This window comes from Phascolarctos cinereus, unplaced genomic scaffold, assembly GCF_003287225.1.
Source record: "Phascolarctos cinereus isolate Bilbo 61053 unplaced genomic scaffold, phaCin_HiC Scaffold_3;HRSCAF=262, whole genome shotgun sequence".
Lineage (NCBI taxonomy): Eukaryota > Metazoa > Chordata > Mammalia > Diprotodontia > Phascolarctidae > Phascolarctos > Phascolarctos cinereus.
The window spans coordinates 98,408,035-98,423,646 of NW_027555736.1; the positions used below are offsets into that span (position 1 = coordinate 98,408,035).

At 37.9% G+C, this 15,612-nt stretch overlaps 1 protein-coding gene across 1 annotated transcript in view; it reads right to left on the bottom strand.

The window, feature by feature from the left end:
* The window catches only part of ACSL5 (acyl-CoA synthetase long chain family member 5), a 55,672-nt gene that overhangs the window by 25,521 nt on the left and 14,539 nt on the right, over positions 1 to 15,612 (bottom strand).

Sequence of the window (15,612 nt, forward strand, 5' to 3'; positions counted from 1 at the left end):
GCGAAATACAATGGAATCCTTCCCTGGTTTCCTTTGAGCCCCAGCTAAAATAAAATCCTCCTTTCTACATGAAGCATTCCTTGTTTCTCTTTAATTCCAGTGCTTTCAGTCTGTTGATTATTTTCCAATTTATCTATAGGTTGTACATAGTTGTTTACATGTTACTTCTGGCATTAGACTGTGAGCTCCTTGAGAGCAGGGACTGTCTTTTGCATTTCTTTATTTTCCCAGCACTTAGCATAGTGTCAGGCAGATAGTAGGTGCTTAATAAATGTTTATTGACTATTGACTAATCCCCTCCTCCTTACTCAGGCTTCAGAGGGAGGAGGGGATAAGATAGAAATAAGTAGTTTCCCAGACAATTTGGAGACATGGTTTTCTTTTTTTATCTATGTCATTTAGAGGAGGGAAGTGGCCAATGAGAAAGTACAGAAGTTAGCTTTCTACTTGTTATCAGAAATTATTCAGAAAAAGTCCTAGGCTTGTATGAACTGATACAGAGTAAAGTGAGCAGAACCAGAAGAACATTGTACATGGTAACAGCAAAATTTTTTAACAATGATCGACTGTGAAATGCTTAGCCACTCTGATCAATACAAGAATCAACAATAATTCCAAAAAACTCATGATAAATGATGCCATCTGCCTCCAGAGAGAGAACTGATGAACTGAGCATAAATTTAAGCATATTTTTTTCACTTTATTTTTTTTACCTTTTTTTTTTTTTGGCAACAAGACTAAGATGGAAATGGGTTTTGCCCAACTTCACATGTGTAATGGATATCATATTACTTACCTTCTCAATGAGTGGGGAAGAGGTTGGAGGGAAGAAGAGAATTTGTAACTGAAATTTTTAAAAATTAATGTATAAAAAAGAAAATAAGAGAAAAAGAAAAGAAAAAGTTTCCAGAGGTGAACTTCTAGTACTTAAACAACTTCAGGGCCAGCGTTAGCTCCCGGAGATTTCAATACTATAAACCAATTGGAGATGAATTATCTTTAAGAATGACAACACGTGAAACAGAGTACAGCAGCCTGTCTACTGTGCTAAATCTGTTTTCCCTTTAGATAGGTATATTTTATAGAATACGTATCAAAAGAATATTTCATACTATATATATGTATGTATGAATGTACTTATATATTTTTGCAACATTTGACAGTGTCAATGAGTTCTGCAGCTATCATAGAATGGCCTTGTAAGAGCTACTATAGGGGCAGCTAGGTGGAGCAATGGATAGAGTGTTGGCCATGAAGTCAGAAGTACCTGAGTTCAAATCTGGTCTCAAACACATAACATTCAGTAGCTGTGTAACTCTGGGCAGGTTACTTAACCCCAATTGCCTCACTTTAAAAAAAAAAGGAGCTACTATATTGAAGCCAATTGAATTTTTAAATGGACTAGTTCACATAAGAAAAGCATTATAGAGATATTTTATATAATTAGAATTCAGGACAGAATATATGTTGAGGATAGCTTAGAGCAGCAGTTCTTTTTAAAAAATAATTAATTAATTGATTTTTACTTTTCAACATTCATTTCCATAAGATTTTGAGTCTTAATTTTTCTCCCCTTCACTCTTCTTCCTCCCTCCCCAAGACAGCATGCAATCTGATATAGGCTCTACTTTTACATTCATATTAAGCATATTCTCACATTAGTCATGATGTAAAGAAGAATTAGAACTAATGGGAGGGACCTCGAGAATGAAGAAACAAAGCAAAACAACAAAAGAAAAGGACAGCAAATAGTATGCTTCCATCTGCATTCAGACTCCATAGTTCTTTCTTTCTCTAGATGTGGATAGCATTTTCCACCATGGGTCTTTTGGAATTGTCTTAGATCCTTGCATTGCTGAGAAGAGCTAAGTCTATCAAAGTCAGTCATTGCAAAATTTGGCCATTACTGTGTACAATGTTCTCCTGGTTCTGCTCATTTCACTCAGCATCAGTTTATATGTCTTTCCAGGATTTTCTGAAGCCCGTCTGCACATCATTTTTTATAACGCAATAGTATTCCATTATATTCACGTACAACTTGTACAGCCATTCCCCAATTGATGGGCATCCCCTCAGTTTCCAATTCTTTGCCACCACAGAAAGAGCTGCTATAAATATTTCTTTTTTTAAATTTTTTTTATTTTAATATAAATTTATTTATTTTTAGTTTTCAACCTTCCCTTCCACAAGTTTTTGAGTTCCAAATTTTCACCCCATCTCCCCCCTCCCCCCACCCCAAGATGGCATGCATTCTGAATATCCCTTCCCCTAGTCTGTCCTCTCTTCTATCTCTCTCCCCTTCTCTTACCCCCTTCCCCTTCTATTTTCCTGTAGGGCAGGATAGACTTCTGTACCCCATTTCCTATATTTCTTATTTCCCAGTAGCATGTGAAAACATTTTTTTAAACATATGTTTTTAAAACTTTAGGTTTCAAATTTTCTCTCTTCCTTCCTCCCCACCCACCCTCATTGAAAAGGCAAGCAACTCAATATAAGTTGTACATGTGCAGTTATGCAAAACACGTCCATATAGACATGTTGTGAAAAACTAACTCTATTTCCCTTAATCCTATCCTGCCCTCCCATTTATTCTATTCTTTCTTTTGACCCTGTCCCTCCTCAGAAGTATTTACTTCTGATTACCCCTTTCCCAATCTGCCCTCTCTCTATCATCCCCTGCTCTCTTGTCCCCTTCTCCCCCTATTTTCCTGTAGGGTAAGACAGATTTCCATACCCAATTGAATGTGTATGTTATTCCCTCCTTAAGCCAAATCCTATGAGAATAAGATTCACTCATTCCCTCTCACCTTCCCTGTTTCCCCTCCACTGTAAGAGACTTTTCTTTTTTTTTTTTGTGAGATAATTTACCCCATTCTACCTCTCCCTTTATTCTTCTCCAGTATAATCCTCTCTCATCCCTTAATTTTATTCTCCAGATATGACCCCTTAATCTTCAACTCACCCTGTGCCCTCTATCTATCTATCTACATATACATACATATAATTTTTTTCCTCCAACTACCCTAATACTGACAAAGGTCTCATGAGTTATAAATATCATCTTTCCATGCAGGAATGTAAACAGTTCAATCTTAATAAGTCTCTTATGATTTCTCTTTCCTGTTTACCTCTTCATGTTCCACTTGAGTCCTGTATTTGAAAGTCAAATTTTCTATTCAGCTCTGGTCTTTTCATCAAGAATGCTTGAAAGTCCTCTATTTCACTGAATGACCATTTTTTCCCCTGAAGGATTATACTCAGTTTTGCTGGGTAGGTGATTCTTGGTTGTAATCCTATCTCCTTTGCCCTCCAGAATATTATATTCCATGCCCTGCGGTCCTTTAATGTAGAAGCTGCTAAATCTTGTGTTATCCTGATTGTGTTTCCACAGTACTTGAATTGTTTCCTTCTGGCAGCTTGTAATATTTTCTCCTTGACCTGGGAACTCTGGAATTTGGCTACAATATTCCTAGGAGTTTTCCTTTGGGGATCTCTTTCAGGAGGAGATCTGTGGATTCTTTCAATTTCTATTTTGCCCTCTGGTTCTAATAATCAGGGCAGTTTTCCTTGATAATTTCTTGAAAGATGATGTCTAGGCTCTTTTTTTGATCATGGCTTTCAGATAGTCCAATAATTTTTAAATTCTCTCTCCTGGATCTATTTTCCAGGTCAGTTGTTTTTCCAATGAGATATTTCACATTGTTTTCTAATTTTTCATTCTTTTGGATTTGTTTACTGTGTCTTGATTTCTCATAAAGTCACTATCTTCCAATTGCTCTATTCTAATTTTTAAGGAAGTATTTTCTTCAGTAATCTTTTGGACTTCCTTTTCCATTTGGCCAATTTTTCTTTTTAGGGCATTTTTCTCCTCATTGGCTTTTTGGACCTCTTTTGCCATTTGGGTTAGGCTATTTTTTAAGGTGTTATTTTCTTCAGTATTTTTTTGGGTCTCCTTTAGCAAGCTGTTGACTTGTTTTTCATGATTTTCTTGCATCACTCTCATTTCTCTTCCAGTTTTTCCTCTACTTCCTTACTTGCTTCTCAAAATCCCTTTTGAGCTCTTCCAAGGCCTGGGACTGATTCATATTTTTCTTGGAGGCTTTGGATGTAGGAGCTTTGACTTTGTTGTCTTCTTCTGGTTGTATATTTTGATCTTCTTTTTCACCAAAGTAAGATAATATAGTCTGACTCTTTTTGCCTGCTTGCTCATGATCCCGGCCAATTACTTGAGTTTTAAACTCTTTGTTAAGGTATGAATCTGCTTCCAATGTGGAGAATGTACTGTCCCAAGCTTCAGGGGTTTGTACAGCTGTTTTCAGAGATACTTGTAGGGACCTGTAAATTTTCAGTTCTTCCAAGGTGGTATGATAAGGGGCAAGGTGTTTACTCCTTTCCTGGCCTGCCACTACAAGTTCTCTTTCTGTCCTGTAACTGTGAGGAGGGGTTCTTCCCAGCCACTACAAGCTCCACCAGCCAGCTCTCCTCCTCACCCCAGCAGGGCTGCCCAGAACTGTAACCCAGATCCACACATGGGCAAAGCAAGAGATTCCTGCCTCAGCACTGGCAAAGAGATCCCTGCAGTCCCTCTCTGATCAGCCACTGGATTCCCCCTCAGTCTGTGGGCCGGAAGCTCGGGAAGCAGCTGCCCCCCCACAGGGCCATGCTCTTGGGGAATGGAGCTGAAACCCCGCCTTCCTTCTCAGCACCGACAGAAACAGACTTTTCCCACTGACCTTCTAATTTGTCTTTGGCATTGGTGGATTGAGGAATCTAGAAACCTCCACAGCTGCCCGAGATTCAGTCCTCTGAGGCCTGCTCCAGGTTTGCTGCAGCCTGCGCGCCCACACTGCGCTGTGCTGTGCTCCCAGCCTGGCGTGATACACCTTTCTGATCAATCATCCAGGTTGTCTTGGGCTGGAAATTTGTTTCACTCTGTCTTTTTGTGGCTTTTGCTGCTTCAGAATTTGTTTAGAGCCATTTTTTATGAGTATTTGGAGGGGTTTGGGGGAGAGCTCAAGCAAGTCACTTCTTTCACTCCGCCATCTTGGCCCTGCCCCTCTATAAATATTTCTGTACATGTGTGTCCTTTTCCCATTTTTATGATCTCTTTGGGATACAGACCTAGAAGTGGTATTGCTGGTTCAAAGGGTATGCATAATTTTGTAGCCCAGCAGCAGTTCTTTTTCTTTTCTTTTTTTTCTTTTTGGCTAGTTAGTGGGGTTAAGTGACTTGCCAAGAGTCACACAGCTAGTAAGTGTTATGTGTCTGAGTCTGGATTTGAACTCAGGTCCTTCTGAATCCAGGGCCGGTGTTCTATCCACTGTGCCACCTAGCTGCCCCTCAGCAGCAGTTCTTAAAATGTGGTCCAAGGATCTGTAGGTTCCTGAGACCATTTCAGGAGGTCCATGAGGTCAAAACCATTTTCATAATAATACTAAGATATTTTAATTTAGAATATGGTAAATATTAATGTACATGTGTAAATATAACACACATATATGTATATGTATACACATAAAAAAACTTTTTAGTGGGTCCTTAATAATTTTTTTAAGGCAATTGGGGTTAAGTGACTTGCCCAGGGTCACATAGCTAGTAAGTGTCAAGTGTTTGGTCTGCTTAATAATTTTTAAAGGGCATAAAGTGGTCCTGAGACCGAAAAGTTTGAGAACCACTGCCTCAGAGGAGACACATAATGCTTCCCCTTCATAGGAAGGGGCTCTTCTAGTGCTATTTTTTTTCTTACCAGGTCAGATCTTTGGGGAACACTTCTAGTAGATGTGAAGCTTTTTCTCTATAAACAATACTTCCACTGAGATTTTTCTCCTCTAATCTTCCTCATTTACTTGCTTAAAATCTCCAAGAAGGGTTTGAAAACCCTATTCTCAACCAAAGGAAAAAAGATTATTTATTTGCCTGGAAACCAGCTCCAGGCCCCATTTGATCTCTGGATAAGTGCTGTGAGCTTCAACAGACCACTTTTCCACCAAAATAAAGTGAGAATGAAATTTAAGAACATTCTTATTTGGAAGCTCAAGAAATGGACACATACTTCTCTTTTATCACAAGTGATAGACTCCAATCAAAATTAGGACTTTTTTTTCATGGGACTTTGATTCTGTGGCCATTAGTTCCAAAGACAGATCAGTCTCCTCTTAGGTTAGTCTAGTGAGACTATCAAGGATGGGTAATGAGGAATCCAGAATCCTTATTCCTTGCTTTCTTTTGGATCGTTTATCACCTGATATGGATAAAAATACTTCCCACTTCAGTGAAAAAAACCCTTGATCTATAGGGTAGACCATCATCTATTTCCCTAACTTCCTTCATGTCTCTGAGATACTTTTAGATAGTGTTAGGATATGTGAGGACAAGAGTAGTATTGTGACACCACCACCTACCAGAATTCTGAAAGCAGCAATATCTGGAATCCTGGCTTGCCAAAATTGTTTGTACAATAAGCAGTCAGTCAATAATACCCAAGTAGCCACCAAGTATACCTTCAGCCAGCCATATTATACTTTCTGCGTGGGATGTTCCTTGACAAAACTGAAGCAGGGCAAAGTTGTTCTTTGGTAATCTCTTCTCTTCTCAGGCCAGCTGTCATGCTCAGCTCTCCCTGCCCCTTACCTAGCTTTCTGGACAGGGCCTTTCACTATGACACCTTTGTAAGTAGTACCCTATGACCTGAAATTCTCTCTCTTTTACCTCCATCCTCAGAAAAAGGAAAAAAAAACCTAACAAACAAATAGCTTTTTACCTAGACTCTATTGTATTAGATTTTTGGGGGAAATGTTTTCATCAGAGGGGAAAATTCTTGACTTGAGTCAGAGGATGTGAGTTCAAATCCTATATCTGATTCTTACTGTATGATCCTGTGTAAAATTACTTAGTTTACTAAGATTTTATTTCCTCATCTGTAACTTGTGAGGGTTGAACTAGATGGCTTCTGAGGCTTGCTCTGGCTTCCAAATTTGTCCAAATTGGATTGAACCCTAGAAGTCTTGTTCAATTCTTTCCATTTATAAATTAGTAACAGAAATCAGGGGAATTAAGTTATTTGCCCAAGGGAATATCATAGTAGTTCCTTTAGAAAACTACCTTCTGCTTATAAATTTATCTTTACTAATCAGTTAGTGTATTGATTCTCCTAAGTTTTTGTCTTTTATTTTAAACTTAAACTAAAAAATTCCTTGAAAAAACGACTATTGGGAAATTATCAAACATAGGTAATCATCTACCTTCCCTGTTAATATCGAGGGTTTTCTGCCTCACATTCTCCCAGTTCCTCAGGCTTTCAAGCTAAGAATCATCTTAGACTCCTCACTATCTCTCACCCCACCATATCCAAGATATGTTAATTTCACCTTTGCACCATCACTCAAATATACCCACTTCTCTCCTCCAACACGCAGACCCTCATCACCTTATGCCTTGATTAGTACAATAGCTGCTTATGGGTCTGCCTACTTTAGTCTCTCCCCATCCCAATCCATCCTCCATTCAGCCACTAAAGTGATTTTCCTAAAGTGCAGATGCAATCATGTCACCCCCATCTCTCATCCCTATTCAATAAACTCCCTATTGCCTCCAAGATCATATTCAAAATGCTCTGTTTGACATTCAAAGCGCATCTTAACTATTTCCTTCTACCTTTCTAGTCTTCCCACAGCTCACTCCCCAACATGTACTCTTCAGTACAATGACACTGGCTTCCTGGCTGTTTCATGAACAAAACACTTCCTCTTGGCTCAGGGCATTTTCTCTAGCTATCCTCTATGCCTGGAATGCGCTCCTTCTCTTCCACTTTGACTACTGTTCTGCCTGACTGACTTTAAGTCCCAATTAAAACCCCATACTTTGCTGGAAGGGTCCCCCAACCCTTCTTAATTCTTATGCATTCCCTCTTTTAATTATTTCCTATTTTTCTTGTATATGATTGGCTTTGTATGCATTTGTTTGCATGTTGTCTCCTCCATTAGACTGTAAGCTCCTTGAAGGCAGGTGCTGCCTTTTGCCTCTTTTTGTATCCCTAGCACTTAGCACAGTGCCTGGCACAAAATTAAACACATTAATAAGTGTTTGCTGATTGATCTAGAAAATCATTTGAGGATGAAGGCTTTTAATTATCATTCAAGCATATTGGACACAGGTCCTGACATCTATATAGAAGGCTGACTTCAGTTCTGCATGAGCTGGCACTCAGGCACTAAACTTTAGTGTTTAGAAACACTAAAACTTGCTGAGGGATATTAATCAGACAATAAACATTTGTGAAGTACTTACTATGTGCCAGGTACTGTGCTAAGGGCTGCGGATAGAAAGAAAGGCAAAAGACAGTGCTTGCGTTAAGAAGTTTACAACTGAATGAAGAAAGGCGACACATAAAAAGAAGCTGAGGGGCAGCTAGGTGATGCAGTGGATAGAGCACCGGTCCTGTAGTCAGGAGGACCTGAGTGCAAATCCGGCCTCAGACACATGATGCTCATTAGCTGTGTGACCCTGGGCAAGTCACTTAACCCCCATTGCCTCGACAAAAAACAAACAAAAAAAAACAACAGAAGCTGAAGGAGTTGAGTACCCATCCAAAGGAATACAGCCAGTTGGAAAATGCTAATATGGATGCTCTGAGAACCCTACATTTAACATTTCATCTTAAATATATGATATAGGAAGTGCTCTCTGCTGTCCATTCTATTCCGTCTCCAATTAGAGTGGGGTAGGGAGGGGCTCCAGGGGCTGGGAGTATAGAGGAGGTGGGAGTTTTAAGGTTGATGTGATCTTACAGGATAAGAGGTTTTTGGGAGCATGATGATGTTCAGAGGAGTACAGCCAGGTGGGAAAATACCTTCCCATTTTAGAGAGGAGAGAAAAAAAAAGCCATCTTTTAAAGGAAAATAGATAACCACTTATCCCCAATCCCTTCATATTCCATTTAAGGTGACAAAGTATATTTTGTTTGCCAGTTGCAGGGGAATGATGCTGATTTTCACTCCATACCACTGCAAACAACAAATGCCATTCATTTTATAGGGTTTTTTTAAGATTCATTGCACGGGAGAACTGAGAAAGTCCCTATAGATCTAGTTAAGTTCCCATATTCCCATAGGTTGGTAAACAGAGCCCCAGAGATGTGCTATGATCATACTAGTAGCTAGTGTATAAAGCTACGCCTAATAAAAATAATTTTATATAGTATTTTATACAATATTTCATTAAATTATTGCCTATACTTTGAGAGGCATTATAGCCTAGTAGGAGGAATACTAGGCCTAAGAGTCAAGAAGACTCAAGAAGTGGGTTCAAATCCCACTTCTGATTTATAATAGCTCTGCTACAATGAACAACTCACCTCTCATTTTTGAACCTCAGTTTTCTTATCTACAATATGGGGATAGTATCTGTAGTGACTTCCTTAGAGCATTGAGGCTTGGATGAGAGTTTATGTAAAAGCAAAATTAGCAAATTTCAAAATCCTACAAAGCTAAATATTAGTTATTAACTCAAAGGATTGTTTTAAAGAATTGAATCTACTTCACGTTTAAGGAAACTAAAGCCCAGAGAGAGGTAATCACTTTCCCAAGGTCAACACAGAAAATTTGTGGTGGAACTGGGACTTTTAATCAAATCTTCTCAATAGGTTTAATCAACAACACTATGTGATTTCTAAAGGTAGAACCTAGACATCCCAACTCACAAATCTAAGACTTCTAACCCTTACATTATAATAATTTGTTAGATTTTCAGGGTATGCTTGAATAGTTCATAGGAATGAACTACTATCCTTCATTATTATGTATCCTATGAAGTTCTAATTCTATGACCTCTATAGGATGGCCTTTGAAGCAACCTAGCATGATTTATTTCCTTTTCCTTTAAACCATTCCTAATTGTGAAAGAATTGGGCAGGGCAAGTTTAGAGAAGGGTGGGGAAAGAGGAAGAAGAAGAACAGAGAATTTTGTGGCTAAGAGAAATAACTTTCCACATGTGCTGAGAAGTCAACTGTTAAGTGATTTATTCATATATCACTATGTCAAAATGGGCTCAATATAATTCTTTAGCCAGAGGCTGTGAACTTTTAAAAAAAAACTTGATAACTATAGCTCAACATAGTTTCCTATTTAATCCTACATATTTTATTTTTTGCATTTGAAAACATCATTATCTGAGGATGAGGGGAATAGGGTAGGTAAAAGAGAGAGAATTTCAGGTCATAGGGTACTACTTACAAAGGTGCCATAGTGAAAGGCCCTGTCCAGAAAGCTAGGTAAGAGGGAGGGAGAGCTGAGCATGACAGCTGGCCTGAGAAGAGAAGAGATTACCAAAGAACAACTTTGCCCTGCTTCAGTTTTGTCAAGGAACATCCCATGCAGAAAGTATAATATGGCTGGCTGAAGGTATACTTGGTGGCTACTTGGGTATTATCAACTGACTGCTTATTGTACAAACAATTTTGGCAAGCCAGGATTCCAGATATTGCTGCTTTCAGAATTCTGGTACTCAACTTCTTCAGCTTCTAGTTTTTGGGTTTTTGGTTTTTGGTTTTTTTTGTCGAGGCAATCGGGGTTAAGTGACTTGCCCATGACACGCAAAAAGTTAATAACTCCTTCCTTGAGCAAAAGACAATCCCCTGAAATGATGACTTCTTCCAGAGATCATGTTTATAGGACCATGATCCTTTCCTACGTTTGGCTAGTATCTCTTAATTTATCCTACCAACATAATTCTGTCTCATAGTCTAGGACTATTGATCCATGGGCTCCCTTTCATCCTTCCCAGTTGTGTAGAGCAAACACTTGCTTAAAATGCAATAAAAAATAGCTTATCTTTATTTGGAGACAAAATCCATTATAATAGTACATACAGAACAAATAAAGTTTAAGGAGAGCAGGAAACACCAGTAAGTGTTACCAGTTCATCAGGCAGTAATGAAGCAGAGGAAGTGGAGAGGAAATAAATTCACCAGGTTCCAGTAACAGCAATAATAGTTAGGGAAATTGTAAAGTGTGGTCCAAATAGGTCACTCTTTAAGTGAGTCCACAGAGCAGAAGAGGCTCCAATTACTCATGATTATTTTCACTTTAGGGTAGTCCTTCACTTGTTGTGTCATCTTCAACTCCCATACCCTGGGGGCCTCTTTTTTCTTCAGGGGCTGAAAACTCCTGGGCTTTCCTCTTCTATCATAGCTTCCACATCCCATGAGCCTTCAGTCCCTCATTCCAGCTAAGGAATATACATCATTCCTTTTGCAAAAAAAGGAAAAAGAAAAAAGGGCTCTACTTGACTAATGAGTTAGCTAGTTTTGGTTAGTTAGATTTCACTACCAAGGCAACCCTGCCAGCAAATCCTGATATTTTGTTTCCTTAGCCCTTCCTAGTCCCCTGGGTTTTAGATTGTCTCTGAAATAACAGAAATCCCAATTTACTAAGTATGTCCTCCTCTTCTTCCCAGGTTCTATCTAATTGTTCTTTAGTCAGAACTTTCCTTTTCTAAACACAGAGACTGAAACTCTTCTCCTTTTTTCTGGCTTTCAAAAAAAAATTTTTAATTTAATCAATTAATATATTCAGGTTAATCCAGAAACCTAACAACCTATACCAAGTCATATTTTTCTTTTCCTCCAATTTCTCACTGTAAATTCTAAGTTTCATCTAAATCAAGAATGCCTAACTTTACGTCAGACTCCTTTAGCAAGTTGGTGAAACCTATGAACCCCCTTTCAGAACAATGTTTTTTTTAATTTTGAAATAGTCAAAACATCTTTAAAAATAAGTTCATAGACTCTAGGCTAATAACCTCATATCTAAATGAACACCTACATTTACTTTCTTCCATCCATACTTCCCAGTTGTACTTCTATACCGTCTGCCCTCATATTTACAGTATTATATCATAGATGTAGAGTTGTCAAGGGTCTCAATCCCTTCATTTTACAGATAAGGAAACTGAGGCCAAGAGATGTTAAGTGACTTGCCCAGTGTCAAAGAATAAATTCTGAGGTCATTTTTGAAACCAGTCCTTACTGACTCCAAGTGCAGTGTTCTAACCATTATGTCACACTGCCTCTTGTAGCAAGGTTCAACTATTTCTAAATTCCAATTATTATGACTTCTTATTAAGCTATAGATTCAAAATTGGAAGCAACTCTCAGAGTTCTAAGTTAACTCTTATCTGTAACAGGAATCCCTGACAAACTATTCTTGATGTGAGCATTTAGCATCTTCTGAAATATTTCTGATAAAAGGTAACATAGCTACCTTCCAGGGCAGTCTATCCATTGCTAGATAACTCTAGTTAGAAAAGTTTTCCTTGAATTAAGCTAAGATCTGACTCCCTTGTAATTTCTACCCATTGTTTATAGTACTGGTTATGTTGGCCAAACAAAAAATAGTATTAAATGTGACCACATTTTCTTCAGGAGTCTTCTCTACTCTAATTCTTTCAAATGATTTCCCTGAAAGAGATTTATATAATCTTGGTAATGTTTTAGAAAAGGGGTTCTAATACAAATATAAACTCCAAATGTGTATATGACCTAGATATAAAAAGTCACGTCAAAAACAAATTAGAGAAATGTGAGTGGGAGTGGGGAGTAGAGAGAACTATCAGATCTATGGGTAGGAGAAAAGTGAATAGCCAAACAAAAAAATGTAGAGGATCATAGGAGATAAAATGGATACTTTTGATTGCATAAAATTAAAAAAGATTTCACACAAAACTACTAGAGCTAAGATTAAAAGGGAAATAATTAACTGGGGAAAAATCATTATAGCAAGTTTCCCTGATAAATGTCTCATTTCCAAGACATATTAAGAAATATTTCAAACTTATAGAAAAAGGACTATTGCACAATTGATAAAAGATCTAAGGATATAAGTAGATAGTTCTCAAGGGAAGACCTAGGCTCTCTATAGCCATATGAAAAAATACTCCAAATCACTATTAATCAGAGAAATACAAATTAAGGCAATATTGAGATTCTATCTCAGACTCATTAGAGTGGCAAAAATGAGAAAAAAAAGGAAATGATGAATGTTGGAGGATTTGTAGGAAAACAAGTACATTGATACATTCACCACTGGTGAACCTGGTGAATGGATACAGCCATTCTGGAAGGCAGTTAGGAATTATACACCAAAAGTTATTAAACGGCATGTACCCTTTGACCCAGCTGAATCACTGACAGGCCGATACCCAAAAGAGATCAAAGAAAGAGGGAAAGGTCACCTATTCTGTGGTCACTTACTCTAATAGCTTCACTTTACTTACAAGAACATGAAAAAGATTGACTTGCCCAAGGTCACACGAATTATAGGTAACAAAGCCAGAACTTCGGTCTATGTCCTCAAACTCTAAATTTGCAGCAGCTGCTCAAGCTGCTTCAATATATTTCATTGGCAAATTAGCAGATGAAGATTCATTTGAGAACCCAATTATCAATTAAAGTACTTTAGATCTAAGTGATGTCATAAGAACAGCACATTTTTGTACTAACTTAGAAAATGGTACCAACTCAGATCAATGTATTTGGGAAACATTCTGGACAGTGAACCTTAATAATATATAATATTGTATAATATAGAGAATTCTGTATTGATGAGCAGGTAGGAAGTAGCAGGGGTAGGGAGACAAAGAGGAAGTCATTGGTAGGATATGAAGCTCAGTATTTACTTTTCAGTCACACTGGATTTGCGACCCTTTTAAAGGGTATGTCAATTATTTTTGCTTTAAGTATTGAACAGCTAATTATTTTTCACACAATAAGTTTTAGATTGTAATTTAGAGAAAAAGATATGTCTCTGCTGTCTAGAAAGTGATGTGTTTAATTCTAATTGGTTTCTCAATTTTCTTACACGTACAGGCTTATTCTAGTGGTGACCAAAAAAAAAAAAAGCTCATTAAGAGAGAGAGAGACTAGCGACCAAGTTTTCCCTACCACTAAGTGTAGAATATAGTCTTCCATATCACGAATTTCCATTTTCCATAAGTAATCAGAAAGACTTTGAACTCAAATATTCTGCAGAGGTGAATAGTGTCTAGTTGGTAAAGAGACTTTGGGTAAAACCTACATGAAAGATACATATAGACACATGAGTTTTACCTTAGGTACCAAAAAAAGGGCAGTGGGGGTCAGCAAACTAGGGAGATAGATAACTTCTTGAAAGTCCTAGAGATTAAAAAAAAATTACATCAGCTCTTAGGATGATAAATTTCATTGAATGATATTGATTTCATTGACCTAGGGAAACAGTATAGGAGCTTTAGCACATGAGCCCTAGAGTTGCGCAAAGTACAATGAGATTAATTGATTTACTCAGGGTTATAAAGTTAATAAGTTATCAGTTAGAATATGAACCCAGGACTTCCTAATTCCAAGTCCAATACCCTATCCACAAGGCAGCAAGAGCCTTTGGTTCTGGTCTTTACTCACCAAATGAATATTGGGCAAATCATTCAGACTTTTTTTTCACCTGTAGAATGGGGTTAAAGATCCCTGCTTTGGCTACTTACTGCTCATAAGGAGAAGAAACTAGATAATAATTGGCAAGATAAGTCTGTAAGAGGCAACCAGATGTCTCTAGGAAGCCCAAGGGACTTACACTGGGCACACTTTCAATCTGTACCCAGAGACTGATTTCTCTTTAGCTATAGAGTTTGACAGAGTCCAAAAATGGCATAGATACTAAACACAATCTAATATGACTTAATCAAGAAAAATGAAGAGACAGATCACCCTTCATGCCTCATTTTCACTGGGGAAGAAAGAGCAAACAAGTAATTAATTTGGCAGAAGTAGGGAAGCTATCCGTACATGAAGTCTTGCAAGAATGGCTATCTTTTCAATAAAGTCAATAAAAATGAATGTTTATTAAATATCTAATTAATACATAGCCCTATGTGATAAAGGTGAGTAAGACTCAGCCTCTATCTCCCAGGGACTTTAAAGTCTGGTAGGGGAAAGAAGACATTCATAAAAGGGAGAAAAGGTATTTTGTGATAAATATGTAGGAAGAGTCCTGTGTATTGTTGGAGTTCCAAGAAAGGGCTTATCACTTCCTCCTATGGGGAAAGTCAGGAGAAATACCTTATGTTTACCCCTTTTGATAGGGAATTGGATCTTTCATTTCATTGCTCTAAAGAATCCACAATGAATAAATTCCCACTGCCAATGCAAATTGGCAGCTACTGTACAATTTATAATCCTAGAAAGTCATCTGGGAGCAATAAGGTGCTACTTGGACTTTCCCAGAGAAATATAGCTAGCACGTTTCACAGGAAGGACTTGAACCCAGAGCCTTCCTGATTTCAAAGCTGACCCACTATCCACAACACTGATCTACTTATCCAACTTAGCACATTACAGTTTACAAAGTGCTTCCATACATATCTTGTTTGATACTAACAACTCTGTGAGTTAAGTAGGACAGTCAAAGGAAGCTGAGGAAGAGAACATCAATTACTTTGCCTGAGATCCAATGGTAAGTAACAGAGTCGGGATATCCATGTGTTTCAGTTTCTAGTCTAGAGCACTTTCTGCTAAACCTGTACTCTATGGTCTTCTCCTCCATTTCTATGGACAAGAATGCTTACAATCTTGTTTACATTACTAA